This window comes from Clarias gariepinus, chromosome 12 (assembly GCF_024256425.1).
Source record: "Clarias gariepinus isolate MV-2021 ecotype Netherlands chromosome 12, CGAR_prim_01v2, whole genome shotgun sequence".
Taxonomy (NCBI): domain Eukaryota; kingdom Metazoa; phylum Chordata; class Actinopteri; order Siluriformes; family Clariidae; genus Clarias; species Clarias gariepinus.
In genome coordinates this window covers 24,731,642-24,750,711 of record NC_071111.1, presented here as the reverse complement: position 1 = coordinate 24,750,711, position 19,070 = coordinate 24,731,642, and the positions used below count along the sequence as shown (strand labels likewise).

General features: G+C 38.6%; 1 protein-coding gene, 1 long non-coding RNA gene and 1 pseudogene across 2 annotated transcripts in view; 1 reads left to right on the top strand and 2 right to left on the bottom strand.

Moving 5' to 3' along the window:
- Positions 1–19,070, bottom strand: part of LOC128533806 (NACHT, LRR and PYD domains-containing protein 12-like) — a 605,307-nt gene that overhangs the window by 460,655 nt on the left and 125,582 nt on the right. The gene's annotated exons all lie outside the window — the stretch shown is intronic.
- LOC128533828 (protein NLRC3-like) lies at positions 3,898–10,407 on the bottom strand (annotated as a pseudogene).
- LOC128533854 (uncharacterized) lies at positions 13,930–15,587 on the top strand. Its single transcript, XR_008361402.1, has 5 exons — positions 13,930–14,019; positions 14,449–14,538; positions 14,629–14,718; positions 15,340–15,393; positions 15,500–15,587. It is a non-coding gene; the product is annotated as an uncharacterized LOC128533854 (long non-coding RNA).

Sequence of the window (19,070 nt, the reverse complement as noted above, 5' to 3'; positions counted from 1 at the left end):
CTTAATGAATTAAGATTATCAAACAAATTTTTATATTTCATAAAGATAACCTGAAATAAATGCAGTGTTTAAATTATGATTTTAATTATTTAAAGGAAAAAAGCTGTTCTAACCCACCTGGCCCTGTGTGAAAACGTAACTGCCCCTGACATTGCTAAATCATGAATGAACTGTGATCAATTAAACTGTTTTTGAAAGCTAAGTTTCACTTGCCACAGCCTGACACACACACACACACACACACACAAACATGCGTGCGCGCACACACACACCCTTTGACAGCTCTGAGGTCTTGCCCATGGTGATGAGGTTTGAATGTAAGACAGAGATAAGGAGTTGTTAGAACACCTTCCTAAATTAATGTGTCCCACATGAGCACATAACCAGTCTGTGGGAGACAGAATTACTGTTGGTTGGTAGGGGATCAAATACTTATACTAATTTACACTGAAATTCGACTCAATTTATAACATTTTTGTAATATGTAACATTTTTATGTAATATTCGGTCTACTGTATATCCTTTAAAATACACCTGATGATAAAAATATAGACAGTTCATTACTTTGGAAACATTTGAGTAAACTTTCAAAATCTACAGGGGATCAAATAATTATTTTCGAGTCACAATATCGCTCCCTCTACCACTACCCCAGGTCAAATTTGCAATTTCTCATGGCCATATCTTTGTCCTCTTGTCACAGGACAATTTCTGCTTGAAGCAGTAGCTCATGCTTCTCAACTTTGACATGTTTGGTCTTAATTCACGTCTCTCACTTGTATAGTCAACATCTGTGTAAGCTTATACGTGTGTGTGTGTGTGTGTGTGTGTGTGTGTGTGTGTGTGTGTGTGAGTTGTCCAGCACAGTAGTCCTCACATACAGTACACAGCACATGCACAAACACTTTACTTTTTTTAAAGGTTAATACTTATATTTTGTATAATTTTTTTTTATGGTTGTGGAACGAATAATTAGAGTTTTCATTATTTCTTATGGAGGAAATTCATTTTGATTTACATGTGTTTTGATAATCCAAGGTTCCACTGTATTCTAATTTTCTGAGATACTGAATTTTGGGTTTTTATTACCTATAAGCCATAATCATCAAAATTGAAAGAAACAAACATTTAAAATACATCAATCTGTGTGTAATGAATCTGTATAATATAACGTTCACTTTTTTTAATTGAATTACTGAAATAAATCAACTTTTCGATGATATTTTAATTTATTGAGATGCACCTGTACATGTATGTCTAACTTATGCATTATGGAATGTGACTGTATATAAAAATTGGGCTAAACAGTGGGCCCCTTCATTGTGGGCTTAATGAGGCCCCTAATAAGACCCAGATGTGGGGAGATGTGAAGAAATGTACAGTTGACTTTATTGCAGGGGTTGAAGCATACAGTATATAATGTGGGAAATGAACGAGGGAGTTAGTTGCTTTATGAATCGGCTCTGTCTGTTATTGATCAGCAATAAAGGCCGAAATCGTCTGGAAACAAAACCAGAGACTCAAGAGTGTTTTATACAACACTCGCAGTCTCCGCTCTAATTCATTCCAAAGGTGTTGCATCAGGTTGAGGTCAGGACTCAAGAACTTAATTTGTGCACTAGTGCCCGATTATGTTGGAACAGGAAGGGACCATCCCTAAACTGTACCTACAAAATTGGGAACATGAAATTGTCCAAATTGTCTTTGTTACGATATTGGATTTATATGTTACGATATTGGATTTATTTTTGTGTGTCTGGTGATGCTTGCTTTATCTCTGCTATGTCTCTGCTGGTGGGGAGGGATTGGGCTTGTCTCTTCCTTGTTTTTGCAGATGCCGCCCACTTCTGCCATTGCCAGGAATCTATTGGCCTGTCCTTTGTTGGTCCCGCCTCCTCCCAGATGATTGGTCCTCCAGGCAACCCAGAGGCCTACTTAAGGCCTTCAGACCACCAGGCTTCAGACCTTGTTTTTGCTTACTGTTTATCCAATACTTTATTCTGAATGTTATTCTGTGTATGACCCCTTTGCTACGTTCTGACTACTCTTAGACTTTCCCCTGTTGATAGTTGCTTGGTTTTGTTCGCCTATTCTGTGTATGACCCTTTTGCTTGTTTTGACTACGCTTTTGTGTTTGCCCTTTTTGTTTTGTTTGTTTAATTTGTAAATACTTTTGTATATATTTGTACTTAATTCTTTATTTAGTGGCTTAGTAAGGAGTCGATGCCATTTTGTTTGCCCCTTGTTTTTTCTTGGTTTGTGGTTAGTTAGGGAGTAAGGGAAGAACTTTGTATTTCTGTTTCTTTGTTTTGGTGAAGGTTAGTTGTTTCACTTTGGTACTAGGTAGAGGGAATTTTGTTTATTGTTTTGGCTTTGTCGGCTTCTGAAGCTTACAGCCATATTTTGGGAATTTGCTTATTTCACCTTGTTGTAAAATAAACACTAAGCAAACGCACTTTTGGTCTCACCCCCGTTTTTTTCTTTTCACTCCTGTTACGGCCCGACCTAGACCGGGGCGTAACAGTCTTAGTATGCTGAAGCATTAAGAGGTCCTTTGTAAGGCGCTGAGCCCAATGACTGAAAAACAACCCCACACCTGTTCCAACATGACTGCGCACCAGTGCACAAAGCAAGATCCATAAAGGCTCATCCAAGAGTCTGGAAGAACCAGATTGGCCTGCACAGAGCCCTGACCTCAACCTCATAGAATACTACTGGAATGAATTAGAGCGGAGACTACGAGACAGGCCTTCTCGTCCAACATCTGATCACACAAAACCACTTTTAGAAAAATAGTAAAAAAAAAAATCCCATAAACACACTCCTAAACCTTGTTGAAAGTCTTCCCAGAAGAGTTGAAGCTGTTATAGCTGCCAAGGGTGGGACAACATCACATTAAACCCTATGGATTAAGAATAGGATGTTTCTCAAGTTCACGTGCATGTGAAGGCAGATGAGCGAATACTTTTGGCAGTACTGTATATTGTATTTGTGGAATTTTTTAAAGTTTCCCAATCTCCAACACTGTAACAGTGGAACAGTTATATTCAGCGTTACTTACATTGCTTTTTTGGATGCTGCAATTACAGGCATCAGCTTCAGAAGAACATCATCTGTTATCTTATCTGGACTGAAATATTTATTCAGGTCAAATTCCTCCAGCTCCTGTGCTGATGTCAGTAACACAAACACCAGAGCAGACAACTGTGATGAAGAGAGTTCACTTTGTTTTCCAGATTTCAGGTAGTGTTGGATTTCCTCCTCTAGAGAATTATCACCCAGTTCATTCAGACAGTGGAACAGATTGATGGATTTCTCTGTAGAACCTTCTCTACTGATCCTCCCCTTAATGTACTTAACTGTTTTCTTTGTGCTCTGGGAGCTACTTCCTGTCTGTGTTACTAAGACCTGTAAGAGTTTCTGACTGGACTTAAGTGAGAGACCCAGAAGAAAGCGAAGGAAAAGATCCAGATGTCCAGTCTGACTTTTTAAAGCTTCATCTACAGCACACTTGTGGAAATCTAAAACTGTAATTTGTAATTTTGAAGCTTGTCTCTTTTTAAGAAGATTTTTATTGTCTATCCTGAACATCAGGTGCACATACAGAGCTGCGAGGTGTTCCTGAATGCTCAGATGAACAAAGCAGTACACTTTACTCTGGTGAAGCCCAAACTCCTCTCTGAAGATCTGCGTACACACACCTGAGTACACTGCTGCTTCTCTCACATCAATGCCACACTTTCTCAGGTCTCCCTCATAGAAGATCAGGTTTCTTTTCTTCAGCTGCTCAAAAGCTAGTTGTCCCAGTTTAAGGAGCATTTCTTCATCACTTTGCTGCTTCTTGGAGTACTTTTCTCTTATGATGTTTATCTGAATGATGAGGAAGTGTGTGTACATTTGAGTCAGAGTCTTGGGGATCTCTCCTCTCTTTGCTTCACACAACATTCTCTCTAGAACAGCGGCTGAAATCCAGCAGAAGACTGGGATGTGACACATGATGTAGAGGCTTCTTAATGACTTCAGGTGTGTGATGATGTTATTGGCCAGGCTCTGATCACTGATCCTCTTCCTGAAGTACTCCTCCTTCTGTGGGTTACTGAACCCTCGTACCTCTGTGACTCGATGGACACACTCAGAGGGGATTTGATCAGCTGCTGCAGGTCGGGAGGTGATCCAGATGAGAGCAGAGGGAAGCAGATTCCCTCTGATCAGGTTTATCAGCAGCACAGGCACTGATGCAGATTCAGTTACATCACACACTTTCACTGTGTTCTGGAAATCTAGAGGAAAACGACACTCGTCCAATCCATCAAAAATAAACAGAACCTTTTCCAAACTGAAAATTTCGGTTTCTTTTGTTTCTTTAAAAAAGACATGAAGGAGCTCCATCAGACTCAGTTTCTGGTCCTTCATCAAATTCAGCTCTCTGAAAGAAAGTGGAAATATGAGGTGGATGTCCTGATTTGCTTTCCCTTCAGCCCAGTCCACAATGAACTTCTGCACGGAGACAGTTTTTCCGATGCCAGAGACTCCCTTTGTCAGCACAGATCTGATGGGTTCATCTTGTTCAGATAAGGGCTTAAAGATGTCATTGCATTTGATTGATGTTTCCTCTGTTGTTATTCTCCTGGACGCTGCTTCGATCTGTCTCACCTCATGTTCATTATTGACATCTCCACTGTCTCCCTCTGTGATGTAGAGTTCTGTGTAGATCTCATTCAGGAGTGTTTGGGTTCCCAGGTTTATTATTACTCCATTCAAGAACTGAAACTTCTTCATCAGATTTAATTTGAACTTTTCCTGGAATTCATTTACAGCAGCAGATTCTGGGTCGTGCCTGTGAGATGGTGAAGCAGAATGTGGTGAGACATGGGGTCCAATAATTAATCTTTAAAACCTAATTTGCCCTGTCATAACTAAAAGCTCTTTATAATGTTCTCACTATGTTTGTTTTATTCTACTGTATGTTTTCTATAATCTAATCACTCTGTAGTTAATAACAGCAGAGATGTTTATAACAGCAGTGTGTCAGTGTCACAGTCATGTGGGATTTGATCTTACCCTGTATCTCTGATGATGCACTTTGCTAATCTGTCTTCTGTCTTCTGTAGATCACTGTGAACAAAAACTGCAGTTAAACATTTCCACTATAGTCTAACCATCAGCCTTAAAGGCATAGTTTGGGAGTTTTCGAGTCAGAATTAATTCAAAATTGAGGTACATATAAGTACATTACAATAAGTATTTATAAATCTTCCTGGTCTGCACACTGCCCAGGACGTTTCCAACCAGATAGTGAGTTTAGTGTAAGTAAAGTAGGGCTAAATCCCACAACCCTTGTCCCGAACAAAAATGCATTTCAAAGTTCAGCTGATACTGAAACAAAATAATTCATCTCACATCCAATATTTAAAATCTTAGTAAGCACGAAAAGAATTTGCATTATGAGATTTAAAGGGCGGGCACATAAAAAATTTGCAGGACATCTCTGTTAGCCCAGAAATGTGAAATAGGTTTCCTCTTCAACTCAGTACTTTCCTGGTCCATATAATCTCAGAAAATTTCCCATTACAACACAATATAACCTAAAAAATCTTTCCCATTATCTTTAGATTTTTCCACCATCTTGGCAATTCCTGTCTTTATTATTCCTTCTTTTACATGTATATTTTTTTTTACTTATAACGGTTCTTCTTTTAGATAAACATTTGGCTAAGCACATGCACACTGATATTACTGATTATGATGAAATTGTGCCCTTCATAAAGGTAGGCCTTGCTTTTATTTAGGACAGGGGTCGGCAACCCGCGACTCCAAAGGCAAATGTGGCTCTATTATCACCCTGCCGCGGCTCGCTGTGGCTTTGGAAAATAAATAATAAGTATTTCATTTAAATATATTTCATTTTAGTTTGTTAGTTTTTTTATGCAATTCTAAATTGGAAGATTATAGTGATCTTTAAACATTAAAAAAAAACATGTTTAGTTTTTTGTCACTTAAAGCATGTGTCACAACCGCCGATGTGCGGCACACGATTTATTAAGATTTTCATCCCCAGGTTTCCATTGACCGTTGACTGTATGCTCCAGTACAGTACACACAATGACAGGATGACGGCACTTGAAGCAGATGGCATTTTTGGCTTTCTGCAAGTGAAAGTTCGGTTTTTTATTTCATAAATACAAGGAGGCCACAAGGAGACATTGAGTATTTCATCTGAAAGTAACCTTCAATCCAGCGTCTTTCAAAATTTTCACAATTTTTTTGTTTCATTCATAAATAAAATGTAATTTTCTCTGTAGCAGTTCATTGATTTCATACGTGCAACACACTATAGTTATACATATATATATATATATATATATATATAAACAGTATAAATGTAAAAACGATAAATGCAGTGTCATCTTCATTTTAGATGTTAAAAGAGTTTTGTGGCTCCCAGTGTTTTCTTTTCTATGAGAAACGGGTCCAAATAGCTCTTTGAGTGTTTAAGGTTGCCGACCCCTGATTTAGATGAATTTCCCTTTCATCCCCTTTCATTTCCCGTTTAACTGTGACTTCAGCAGTGACATTAACAGTAAGGAGACGTTACCTGTGTAGAGGTGAGGAGACTCCAGCTTTAAAAACAATATGACGATCCATAGACACATCACTCTTCATGGAGATACAGCTGGGTGCTGCTGATTCTGATCTCTCTCCCTGGAGTTTACTACACAACATTACAGACAGTCCTTTAGTTATTTATATACATGCTTTACTGTTTTAAGTATCCTATTTATTTAATATTGACATAACTATTATAACAATTTTATGCTGTGAATATTAGTTTTTTGTTAATACTAAAAACTTTAGTCAAATTTTTTTCTTTTATGTGTTCTCAATAAATACACCATAGGGACATTATAATATGCAACACTGCAATTTTCCTTATAGAAACAAGAGGCCAAAACCTGTTTCAGCATGACAATGCCTCTGTGCACAAAGTGAGCTTCATGAAAACACGCAGTGCCAATGTTGGAGTGAAAGAACTTGAGTGTCCTGACCTCATGTCTATTGAACACCTTTGTAATGAACTAGAAGACTGACTGCACCCAGGCCTCTGCGTTTTACAAAGGTAAAGTGCGACTTAATTTGTTTTATTTTTACTTTATATTTTGTATTAATTATTTCTATATTAATACTTTTGGGCTGTGGAACAAATCGTCTGTGAGGTTCCATTATTTTTAATGAGAGAAATTCGTTTTGATATACAAGGGTTTTGGTATACAAGCACACTTCCAGAATGATTTATGCTCGCAATCCAAGGTTACACTGTATTGAAACATAATAATTTACCCTCATAACAAAATAGCATGTGCAATCAAGTGGCATTTATTTTAAAGATACCACAAACACATTTTCAAGAAAAAAAACTAATGAGAAAATATAGAAAATAGTGGTTTCATTTTTAAAAAAAATGGTATATTAGTATTTTAGTTTGCCCTCCTGTTTATCTAGATCAGGGGTCAGCAATGATATATGCAGTTTAAGCTTCATTTTAGATAAAAAAAATATATATATATCCCAGTGTTTACTTTTCTGTGAGAAATGGATTCAAATGGCCCTTTGAGTGTTTAAGGTTGCCGACCCCTGGTCTAGATGAATTTCCCTTTAACTGTGACTTCAGCAGTGACATTAACAGTGAGGAGACGTTACCTGTGTAGAGGTGAGGAGTCTACTGCTTTAAACTTAATAGGACGATCCATAGACACATCACTCTTCATGGAGATACAGCTGGGTGCTGCTGATTCTGATCTCTCTCCCTGGAGTTTACTGCACAACATTATTTAAACTTGTTAATTCAATGAGAGATAAATTTTACTTGCAATTAACAGAATACATTTCAGTTTGTTAATAATAGTGAAACACTTTACTGTTTAAACTTTTAAATAACTTCCTTCTTATGTGCTCACTTAGTAATTTGGATATGAATATTTAATGATTGAAATACCAAGAAATATTAGGTAATTGTTTTTTAGAGAGTGGGGACACGTTATCAGTGTCCGGATCATCAGGCTCCATCTTTCAATATTAGTATCCACGAACTAGCAGTTAAGTCCTGAAGTGTCTGATCTCAGTGGATTACACTCCTGAAAAACACAAAAACAAATGTGATGTTAAATTTCCACACAATAATTTTCACATCTTTGACCTTAAGAACAATTATCATCCTTTGGCTTAAAATCTGTCTTACAGAATTCAGTCATCAGCCTGGACACCAGGACTGACCTTTAAGATTGGATGGATGGATGGATGGATGGATGGATGGATGGATGGATGGAGTACTTTATCAATCCCTATATAAGTAAGCAACAAGCAAGAATTGTAAGGTGATGAAAAAGGGGGAAAAAAATCACAAACACACCATTTACAATTCAAGGTGCATTAAAGAGGTCAAAATGCTGTCAAATAATATAAAGATAAAAATACATGAAACTGGGAATGAAACTGAACATAAGGTGCACCAGCAAGTAGTAATAGATAAAATAAACCAGAAAATATATAATCAGCAAATACTAATAAAAGAGAGGATGCAATAAATGAAGGATGTGACTATAGTGCAATAAAGACAGAATAAAAATATGTAGAAGGAAATTTAAAAAATATCCTCATATTGAAAGATCTACTCTAATACTCTAACCAAAAAAACACAATGAATCAGGTCCTGCTCTTAGACGCCCAGAAGGTGTTATGAAGGCTGGAGATAAGAAAGTCCGGCCCTAGGTGAAAAAGTACTTACCCCTAAACCTAATAATTGGTTGTGCCAACCTTAGCATGCTTCACTGTGTCAGACAGGTTCTATTTACATGATTTCTTGATTTAACAGGTCTGGCAGTAATCAGGCCTGGGTGTGGCAAGAGAAATTTAACTCAGCTTTCCAAAAATCACAGTTCACAATTTAGCGAGGGGGCAATTACTTTTTCATATAGGGCCAGGAAGATTTGGAGAGGTTTTCCTATAATAAATAAAATGATCATGTAATGTGAATTTACTTTTGGTTATCTTTGTGTAATATTAAAATGTATTTAATAATCTCAGCCATTTAAATGTGACAAATATGCAAAAGAATTAAAGAATCAATAAGGGGGCAAATACTTTTCACAGCACTGTATATCTTAAAATAGTCAAATATATCTGTACATTTCCTAATGTCAAACAACAAACTTTTTAAAATTGATAAATTTGTTTGCCAGTTAACTGTTGCCAATTAAACACTTCTAATATACAGATTATACTTTCATTTCAGTAACATCCGGGTCATGTAAGATATTTAAAATCTTTATAATCTGCTGTAAAATGTGTGGCCACATGTCCTGCAGAGGGCGCACTTTTATACTGAATATCATTACTTTTTAAATGTATTTCTAATATTAATAGTAATATTTATTTTACTTACATTAAATTTGTTATTTTGAGAAATATTAAACATAAATGTTTCCATTTGATGTTATGTTCAAAAAATGACCTTACAGCTAATTTTCATCTTAATCTTTACTTATTAAACTACTGTAAGAAGTGCATCACATTGTGTCCTAGTCAGGGGAAACCGCTGGAGGGCGCGTCGCGGCCAAGGACTGTCTGTTTTTTCTTTCTTTTTGTGTTTTTTTACTTCATTTGCCAGAATTCACTGCACCTTGTTCTCGCATCTGTTGTTTAGTTTCATGGTAATTTGTTTGTTTGTCACCCGGTTATTTTATTTAGGTTGTTTGTGTTTATCATTAAACTTCTTATCTTCTGTAACGAACAGGCCGTGACTGCGTCCAAACCGGACAGTCGTCTGGTAGAGCTGTGTCACTTTCACACAACACGATAAATCCGAAATGCAAAATGAGAAAAAGCTCCTGTACAATCTCTATATAGGATTATCGGTCTTATACAGTAATACCCGACTAAAACCTGCTTTAGGTTCTACCTGTACACCACACATTACACATTTCCTACATCTGAGTTTTACACCAGTTTAATTTACAATATATCTGCATTATCCTTATATAAAGTCGTTAGTAATAAATAAATCACTCACCTTTATTCACCGGCCCTGTTGTGTTACATTAATATCTTCTGCTTTAAAGACATTTTCCTTGATAAAACATAAACATTGTGTTTTAACTTTTCTAACACTTCCACAAAACGGAGTCGAGGCGGAAACTCTTTCACTTTCGGTTCGTTACAGGCGATGGCTGTGTTCCATTCCGAAGTGTACTTCACAGTGTGCTCCCTACTCCCTGTGCACAGAATAGGTGTGTTCTGATAAGCCTTCAGATAGGTGTTCAGTTATAGTCAGTGTGATTCCAAACCACAGGGAGCGAAAATGTTCAGTTCAAACGGAACTGCGAACTGTGTAGGGAACAAGTGAACAACGGGTTTTCACTTCACCGGAAGAGGAAACGAACATTTTCCCATAAGTCAGTGCGTCTCGCTGTATTTGTCAGGCTTTAGCAGAGAGTTTTTATCAGATTAATGAAATGTTTGTCTCCTACCCCAGCTAAATGACATGTTCAGCTAACACACTGGTCAAATACAGTATTTCTCCTTGTGCCTTCATTAGTGCTGTGTGATGTAATCTCATTAATAAAGTCTGTGATCATTAGTAGAGCTCATTCACCTTGTTCCACTGACATGAACACATTTAAGCTTATTATCAGATTTGCTGACCAGCGTGTACAGTACAGTACATTTCAGTACACTGGATAACTCTGACAGGGCTCGCTCATACTTTCTTCCTTTTTCTAGTTTTTTTTTTTTTTTATGAAAGGGAAAACAGTTTTGACCGTATGCTAATTATAAAATGTCAAATATTTGTAAAATAGGAATAGTTTTTTTTTTTGTTCTGATTACAGTCACAAATTTCGCATGAGTGATTTCTCTTAACCAATAGTTGACTTTAACAATCAATAAGTAATTAATCATTATTCATTATTCATTGTTTATTATTAAATATAACACATTTTTCTAGCACCACAATTTTCTTTATGTCCACATATATATTCAAACTCTTGCACATGCATGCTCACTTCTTTTGTGCTGCTCAGGGTTTTCTAGATCCACCTGTAACAAAACAGAGGATGCTGAAAATCTGCTCAGATAATGACGTCAGTAAGATTTTTCTTTCAGCAATAGTGAATTAAGGCACAGCCTGGAGGTTTTGTAATCTGTTACACATCTAATCTGTCAGAAATCCTGTTATGTCTCTCTGTCCTCATTTAACACTGAGGCAACTAAGAAATACAATGTCTAATCGTGTGTGTTACCTAAAATACAAGGTCGCTCTCTTGTAGTGTAGAGATTAATAAATATGGGAGCTAAGGAGCATTATTATGGTACACTAATGCTATAGATGAGTACAATTTTAATTGGTTAATTTATTAGCAGTAATCAAACAATGATTAAAGATTAACATCCCTACAGTAGTTTTGATTATCTTTTCCAATCTTGTACAGGAATCAGTGAGGTTCTGCTCGGTCCTGACAGGAGAACGTCTCCAGCTTCTAATAGGTCCAGACTTCACTCACTAAGTCTTCACCTCCCAGTCTCACACTCACGAGTGTTTACATGATTGGGATTGCATTCAGAAATGTGTTAAATTAGACAAAAATATATGATTTTTTACAAGCGTTCTTTGCTCTTAACTTGCTCTTAAATGAGCAATAGACTTGACACTTTTAGTACAGAATGCAGAATGTAGTTAACCTGGTTAATGATATGAAGACATTAAGAACACTTTGATTTGTTAAAAATGTAAATAATGTTTACTTCCAACCTCTAGATTGTAATATTGATGGATTTGAAGTGAGAGAACACACTTTTAAGTGTATTCATATGAGTCTGTGTGTGTTAGGAAAACAGTTATGGAATGTTTGGAACTAGTTTTTGATAAAATGTAAAAGCAATTTTTAAATGTATTTTTAAATGTATTAATTTTTTTAATTTTTAAATGTAATTTGAATTTTGTATTTAGAATTTTTGAATTTTTCTAAATCCTGTAGATTTAATTAAATTAACGGTATTTATTTGAAAGATGCTCATAGTTCGTTCAGAAGGACACTTTAACGGTGATCTTTGATCAAGTCATCTTGATTAATGTTTTTTTTTTTTTTGATGCTCCCAATCTCTGGGTCAGCTGCCCTCAGCTCACTCCACAGTAATGTACTAACACACAACACCGTGTTTTACAGCATTTGGCAATCAATAAACTCGTCCCGTCTCTGACAGCCACAGTGAGGTTCTGTTGTTCTGCCTGCTTATCTCCACCTTACATGTTTTTACTGACAGACTTGTGTACAATGGCTTGAAAGGACACGACTGATCACTGCAGTGATTATCATCTGCCTGCTTTAGCTGCTTATAGAGATTATAGAGGTTTTCACTACAGCCATCTACTGTAAATACAAGATAGTGGTTTACTGTTGCTGCTTGGAAACTAAACTGTTCTGATCAAACAGACCAGCAGAAGCTTTATTACTGAGTGATAAGTGAAGTCAGAAAGTCAGGTTTTTGTCCTAAACTGCTTCATCTATTTCAAATGATAAGATTTACTCTCACTCTTCTTCTCTTCCTCTGTCTCTGTACAATGCTGAAGGACACTGTAGCGCTTTATGGTTGTTTTACAAGTGTTTATTCCCAGCGCTGAGCCCCATTGGGAGGCAGAGTATCAGGAGGGGAGGGTGAATGTTATCCTGGAGACAGAGACATGAAGGGGGTTTGTGGTGCAAGTAAGCATTAGAGAAAGACTGAATAGAAAAGAAAGACAGGATGATCACGAGAATGATGGAGATGATTAGAATATGTGTGTGTGTACTGTACCTACACACACACACACACACACACACACACACACACACACACACACACACACTTTAGGTGTGATTCATAGAAAAAAAATGATTTTACTACTTGGACTTTTAATTGAACTTGATTAAAATTATGTAATCAGGGTTTTGTTTTACATGTGAAGGAATGATGTCTAAAATGTGTGTGTGTGTGTGTGTGTGTGTGTGTGAGAGAGAGAGAGAGAGAGAGTTTAGAGATTTTAAACACTTTATTGTTAAACAATTTAAGGAAATAAACTATTTACGGTTTTCCTGTTCATAGTCTCACACTCTGTGGTCATGAGTGTGTGTGTGTGTTCATTGTGTTACTCTGACCCAGGCTACTGTCCGTGTCCATGTCCTGTATTCTCTCCTTACTGGGAGCAGCTTTCAGTTTCTTCTTACCTGATGTGAGAGTTTTGAGCATTTTTACTTTTCCCTGGAAAAAGTGTGTTAACCCCCTGCCTTGTGTGATTCCTCCTGTCTTTTACCCCTCATGCTCACTGTAGTGTTTTGTGTTCTGTCGGTTCCAGGAGTTGTATTTTTCCTCTTGTTGGTGTGTATCAGAGCAGACATTAGGGACAGGGTTACTGTTAGCGGTATTGTCTGTAGGGACGTGGTGTTTTATACTGGCGGTGTTTTCTGTGTCTGCGTTGTGTTTATCAGCGCTGGGTGCAGTGTTTCTATCTGTGGTGTCAGTGTGTTCAGGACGGACCTTTTGTGAGTTCTGACTGCGGTGTGTCGTTGCTCTGGGGGTCGGTGAGGCCCGCTGCAGTCTCCGTCTCCCCGGTGTCCTCCTGCTGTATCCCGTCCGAGTCGTCCCCTGAGCTCCCCGTCTGCACAGCTCCATGAGGACAGCTCAGACTTTTATGTCCAACATCATCACACTCAAAGCACCTCAGCCGCTCCGTGGTGGCAAAGATAGTGTAACTATTGTCCCCGTCCTTACACTTAAAATTCACGTTAAATGTCCCCTCCTGGTTGTTTTAAATCATTACACTGTTTCATGCTGAAGCTCATACACCTAAGTGTGTGTGTGTGTGTGTGTGTGTGTGTGTGTGTGTGTGTGTGTCGTACAGTCACCTGAGCTCTATCTGTTCCTGGTGAAAACGCTGACTGAAAGCCTGCAGCTCTCTCAGGACAGATTACACACTGCAGACAGGCTACTGTAAGTCTGAGTCACCTGATCAAACCAAACACACCATTCAACACCATTAACACTGTTAGACTCTTCCAGTAGAACTCAGGAGGCTGAATTAGATTAGATGAAGTCAGACACTGTGTGTGACTCAATAATCCCCTCAGGTCCATACAGTAAGTCCTCTCCATGCTCTGTAATCTCTTCTACTAAATGATAAGAGGCGACTATTTAACTATTTTTAGCGTTAGTGCTACAGTTAGACATGATGTTCCTTTTTTTTTCCTTTTAGATCAAAATTACGTGAACATCATCTTTGTAGTATTTCGGCGTTATATGAAGTGAGCCACGACTTTTTTGTAGCGATTGTTCCACTTTTAACCTGTGACTCACCTTGACTGGAACAGAACACCATCACCACCTCACTGATTCACTACAACACTGTGTGTCGGTCTCCAGGCTTTCCACGTTAGTGCTTCAGACCATAAGCCTGATGCTCGGTGAGACGGAGAAAGGAGCTGCTCGCTTTAGCGCACTAACGTCCAAGCAGTGAGTAAACTCAGATATGACTGGAGCCTGTGACTGTAGTGTATATTTATACAGTATGTTACTGTATCAGGAGCCTTTAATGTGTTGCAGGGGAAGCGTGACTGCAGACTTGCTCTTGGCTTTGGTGTGTGTGATCCTGAGCTAAAGCCTTACAACTGCAATTCTACATCTCACACAGAGGTAAGACAACACTGTTATCTGTCTTGTTTGTGTTATTGCTGTACTGGATATAGTTTCAATGAGAATGAATCATCTGTGTCTGGACATAACCAGTGACTAGCAATATAAAACATATGTAACACTAATAACACAAACAATACAATATTTCATTTCTAAAACCTTACGGTGCAGTAGATTCTCATTCTCTGGCGTTAGACAAAGAAAAAAGTCAGTCGTGCTCTCACACATTTACACACTCCTCATTTATAATGACGTTATTGTATATATTCAGGTCCATAAGTATTTGGACAGTGACTCCATGGTGGTCAGTTTGTCTCTGTACACCAGGACAATGGATTTGAAATTCAACACTCAAGATGTGATCGCAAACAAATTAATGTATAATCGTTGGCCCTAGATGCATAACCTCAGTACAAGATTCGTCCACTGATGCAGATTTATAGACTTTTTATTTGTTTAATTTTTTAAGGTGAGTCTCATGCAGAATGTAGGACACTTTCTGACTGTCCTGGGTTTTTCAAACACTTAAATCCCACCCTTTCTTTGTAAATCTCTTCAGAATCAAAACTAGCTCTTCAGTAGATGGTAAGATTCACTAAGTTGTGCTCTGTCTGTGTTTAGCTCCTGTTTATGGTTTATCAGGCCCAGCGTGTGGTTCTGGTTCTGTCATTTCTGGTAAATCCATAATAATTGATATCAAATACATGAGAATGTGATTCCTTTGGGAAAAGTAGATTAAATAGTGTAGTTGATCCATGTCTATGTTGTTCTGTTGAAACAGTCAGAGTCTCCCTTGAGCCCGTCTCAGGCTGTCCTCCTGTACCAGCGGTGCCACTTGCTCCTGACCTGCATGCAGCACAACCCCTGTGTGAACACCTACATTATTACAGAACTTAAAGAAGAGTTCAGGTGAGAGAGTCTGTTGTGGACGACTGGGTTTTATAAGACGGTGTACAAGCCGAGACAAACAAATGAGCTACTAGTATCAGATTTAGATTACCAGATAACCAATGAGATCCAATCCTTCTCCAAAAGAGTTCGACTGATCCAAATGATCGTCCATTTACTGTAGTATTTTAATAATCTGATTATCAGAAACATCACAGTTAACACAATTCACATTCATCACACAATAAGTGCACTTACAGAAAGGTGAGGCATTAAATGTAAAGATGTAGTTGTAGTTGATGTAGTCGGCTGCATTTGTCCCTCCCATTTAATACAGAGTTATTCTAACTGTTTATCTTTATTCTATAATCAAACTTTGCTATTCTTATAGGAGTGCTGTCTTACAGGATGACTGTAATGAGGACATGAGTATAAAAATAATCTAAATCATATGCTGTCAAATCAGCAGTTCTTCTTGTGTTGGAGATTTTGGATTGACGTCTTAAGCAGTGTCTCTGTCACCATTAAAACAGCCGATGTTTTGTAAAATGATGTTTTGTCCAGAGACGTGTAGAATCAATGCCTTGATGTCATGAAGCTTTTCTGATGGATCATAATGACTCCACATACAAAATACTACATCCTATATCCTATAATTTCTCACATGTAATATAAAATCCCACTTGAGTTTACAGCTGTTGGAATTTCCACAAACCACCAGATGTCACTCTGCTTCTTGTTTTAACTCTCAGTTCATGATAATCACCATCATGATAATGATTAATTTATGAGAATATGATTATAAGGGTCACTGAGTGATGACTTCTAACCTTTTACATACTGTTTCTTTTTTAGGGTATTATGTGAGACAGTCCTGTTCCCACTTGTCAGACAGCTTTTGCTTCCCTCTCAATCGCACATTCCTTACAAGAACACGATCACCCTCTCCCAAAGTTGAAGCAACAACACGCTCGTCAAATTCAATTCAATTCAATTTTATTTGTATAGCGCTTTTAGCAATTTTCATTGCCGCAAAGCAGCTTTACATAGTCAAAAGAATTATTTAAGTTTGTATGAAATGTGAATTTGTATGAATCAAAATGGTCAGTTTGTCCCTGGTGAGCAAGCCGAGGGCGACAGTGGCAAGGAAAAACTCCCTGAGATGGTAATAGGAAGAAACCTTGAGAGGAACCAGACTCAACAGGGAACCCATCCTCATTTGGGTGAAACAGAAAGCAGTAAATGATCTGCATTTATACAGTGTGTAGGGTGGGAGGCAGTTCAGCTATAATAGCTGATGTTAATTGATGTTAATATGGAGTCCAGGTAGTTATTGAAGACCCAGGTAGACTTGTAAGAAGTTCCAGTCATGAACTATCGAACTGTCAAGTCCCCAGAGAAACAGTTGCCAACACCAGTCAAGGCCAGAACCATTTTCTAGGTAGAGAGAATCATTCCCAGACACCAGACGCATCCCAGAGAGACACACGGGGCATCCATGTGACGAGATCTTCAGCCAGAAGCGGGGCACCAGGATGGGTCAGACAGGTCCGGAGGGCAGAGGGAGTCTGGATCACTGGCAGCTCAGGAACGACATGTGTAGCTCGACAGAGAGAGAGAGAAAGAGTAAAAGGGGGGGACAGGAGGAGAGAGGAAAAAGAAAGAGGGGGGGGGAAAGAGAAGAAGAGGAGAGATGGCAGTTAGGTACGGTCACAGTCACACAATGTATAATGTGAATGTATATTAACTGTAGAGTGCAAGCAGAGACTCCGGCAGGACTAACTATGACAGCATAACAAAAAAGGGAGAGCCAGAAGGAAACACAAACATGAGGGCTTCCTGACATGTAAAGCAAACAATCACCTCACCGTCAGCAAACAAATCTCCTTTTATTACGTCCTGCTACCTTCCCTGCATTTTTAGTAGCCACCTCATAACTCTCGCAACCGATTCTTTAGATCTTGCACGTATTGAGAGTGTGACTTTATGGGATTGTCTATTGGCAGTCCAAAAGCCAGATCAACCGGTAAGCGTGGTTGTCTACCAAACATGAGTTCATAAGGAGAGTACCCAGTGGTGTCATTGCGGGTGCAGTTGTAGGCATGCACTAAAGGCCTTACAAACTCCTTCCACCGAGACTTCTTTTCATTTTCCAGTGTCCCCAGCATCTGGAGAAGTGTACGATTAAATCGTTCCACTGGATTGCCTCTCGGGTGGTATGGTGTAGTTCTCACCTTGCAGATTCTGGCAACCTTGCACAATTCCTTTATTGTACGTGATTCAAAATCTGTCCCTTGGTCACTATGCAGTTTCTCCGGAAACCCATAGTGTACCAAGAAATTGTCCCACAGGCTTTTAGCAACGGTCTGGGCAGTTTGATTACGAGTTGGTACTGCAACGGCATACTTTGTAAAGTGGTCTGTAATGACCAGTATGTTCTTAATGTTGCTTTGGTCTGGCTCCAAGAAAAGAAAATCCATGCATACCAACTCTAAGGGCCTGCTAGTCTGAATGTTTGCCAAGGGAGCCGCTCTGTCCGGGGGTGTTTTCCTACGCACACAGCGTTCACAAGTTTTGATCCTTTCCTCTACTGCCTGTGACATTTTGGGCCAAAAGAATCTTGATCTGACCAAATCTAGGGTCCTTTCGATACCTAGATGACCCATGTCATCATGAAGGCTTTTTAGCACCATGTCTCTCAATGTGGCAGGCAGCGCCAACTGATAGTGAAAGGTTCCACAGTTCTGTCTCTTCCTATACAACACTCCACCCCTCAGCTCAAGCTGGTTCCACTCTTTAAACCACAATCCCAGTATAAGCGGCTGGTCTCTTAAGTTACAGAGTTTCCCTCCGCTCTCTAACCTTCGAATTACAATTTTAATTTCCGGATCTTTCCTCTGCAGATCTGCCAAGGAAGATTCTGAGAATTGAGGAAGATCTGGAAGGCCATGTTCATTTTTATGTTGGAACTCAATTGAAAGAGCGTTCTCATGGTGAGATAAGGATTTAACCAAGGTAAGTGAGGAGGGAGAACAGTTAGGATTTCCAGATGACCCAATCACCTGATGCCTTTCACAGATGGCCTTTATTGTGTCATCCATGAGGACAGATGACTCATCACCTGGCTTCATGAGATGGTGTAATGTGAACTGTTTAATCCTTTCTCTCTCCTTTTGAGAGGCCAAGTCATCCAAAAGCTCACCGTGCGGTTGTCTGGAAAGCCCGTCAGCATCCTGATTTTGACTCCCAGCTCTATACTGCAGCTTGAAATTGTAAGTTGACAAACTGGACAGCCAGCGGTAGCTGGTGGCATCAAGCTTTGCTGAGGATAGTATATACGTCAAGGAATTGCTGTCCGTTACAACAGTAAATTCTGCACCATAGAGGTAGTCACTAAATTTAGAGGTGACAGCCCATTTTAACGCCAAAAACTCTAATTTGTGTGCAGGGTACCTACTTTCACC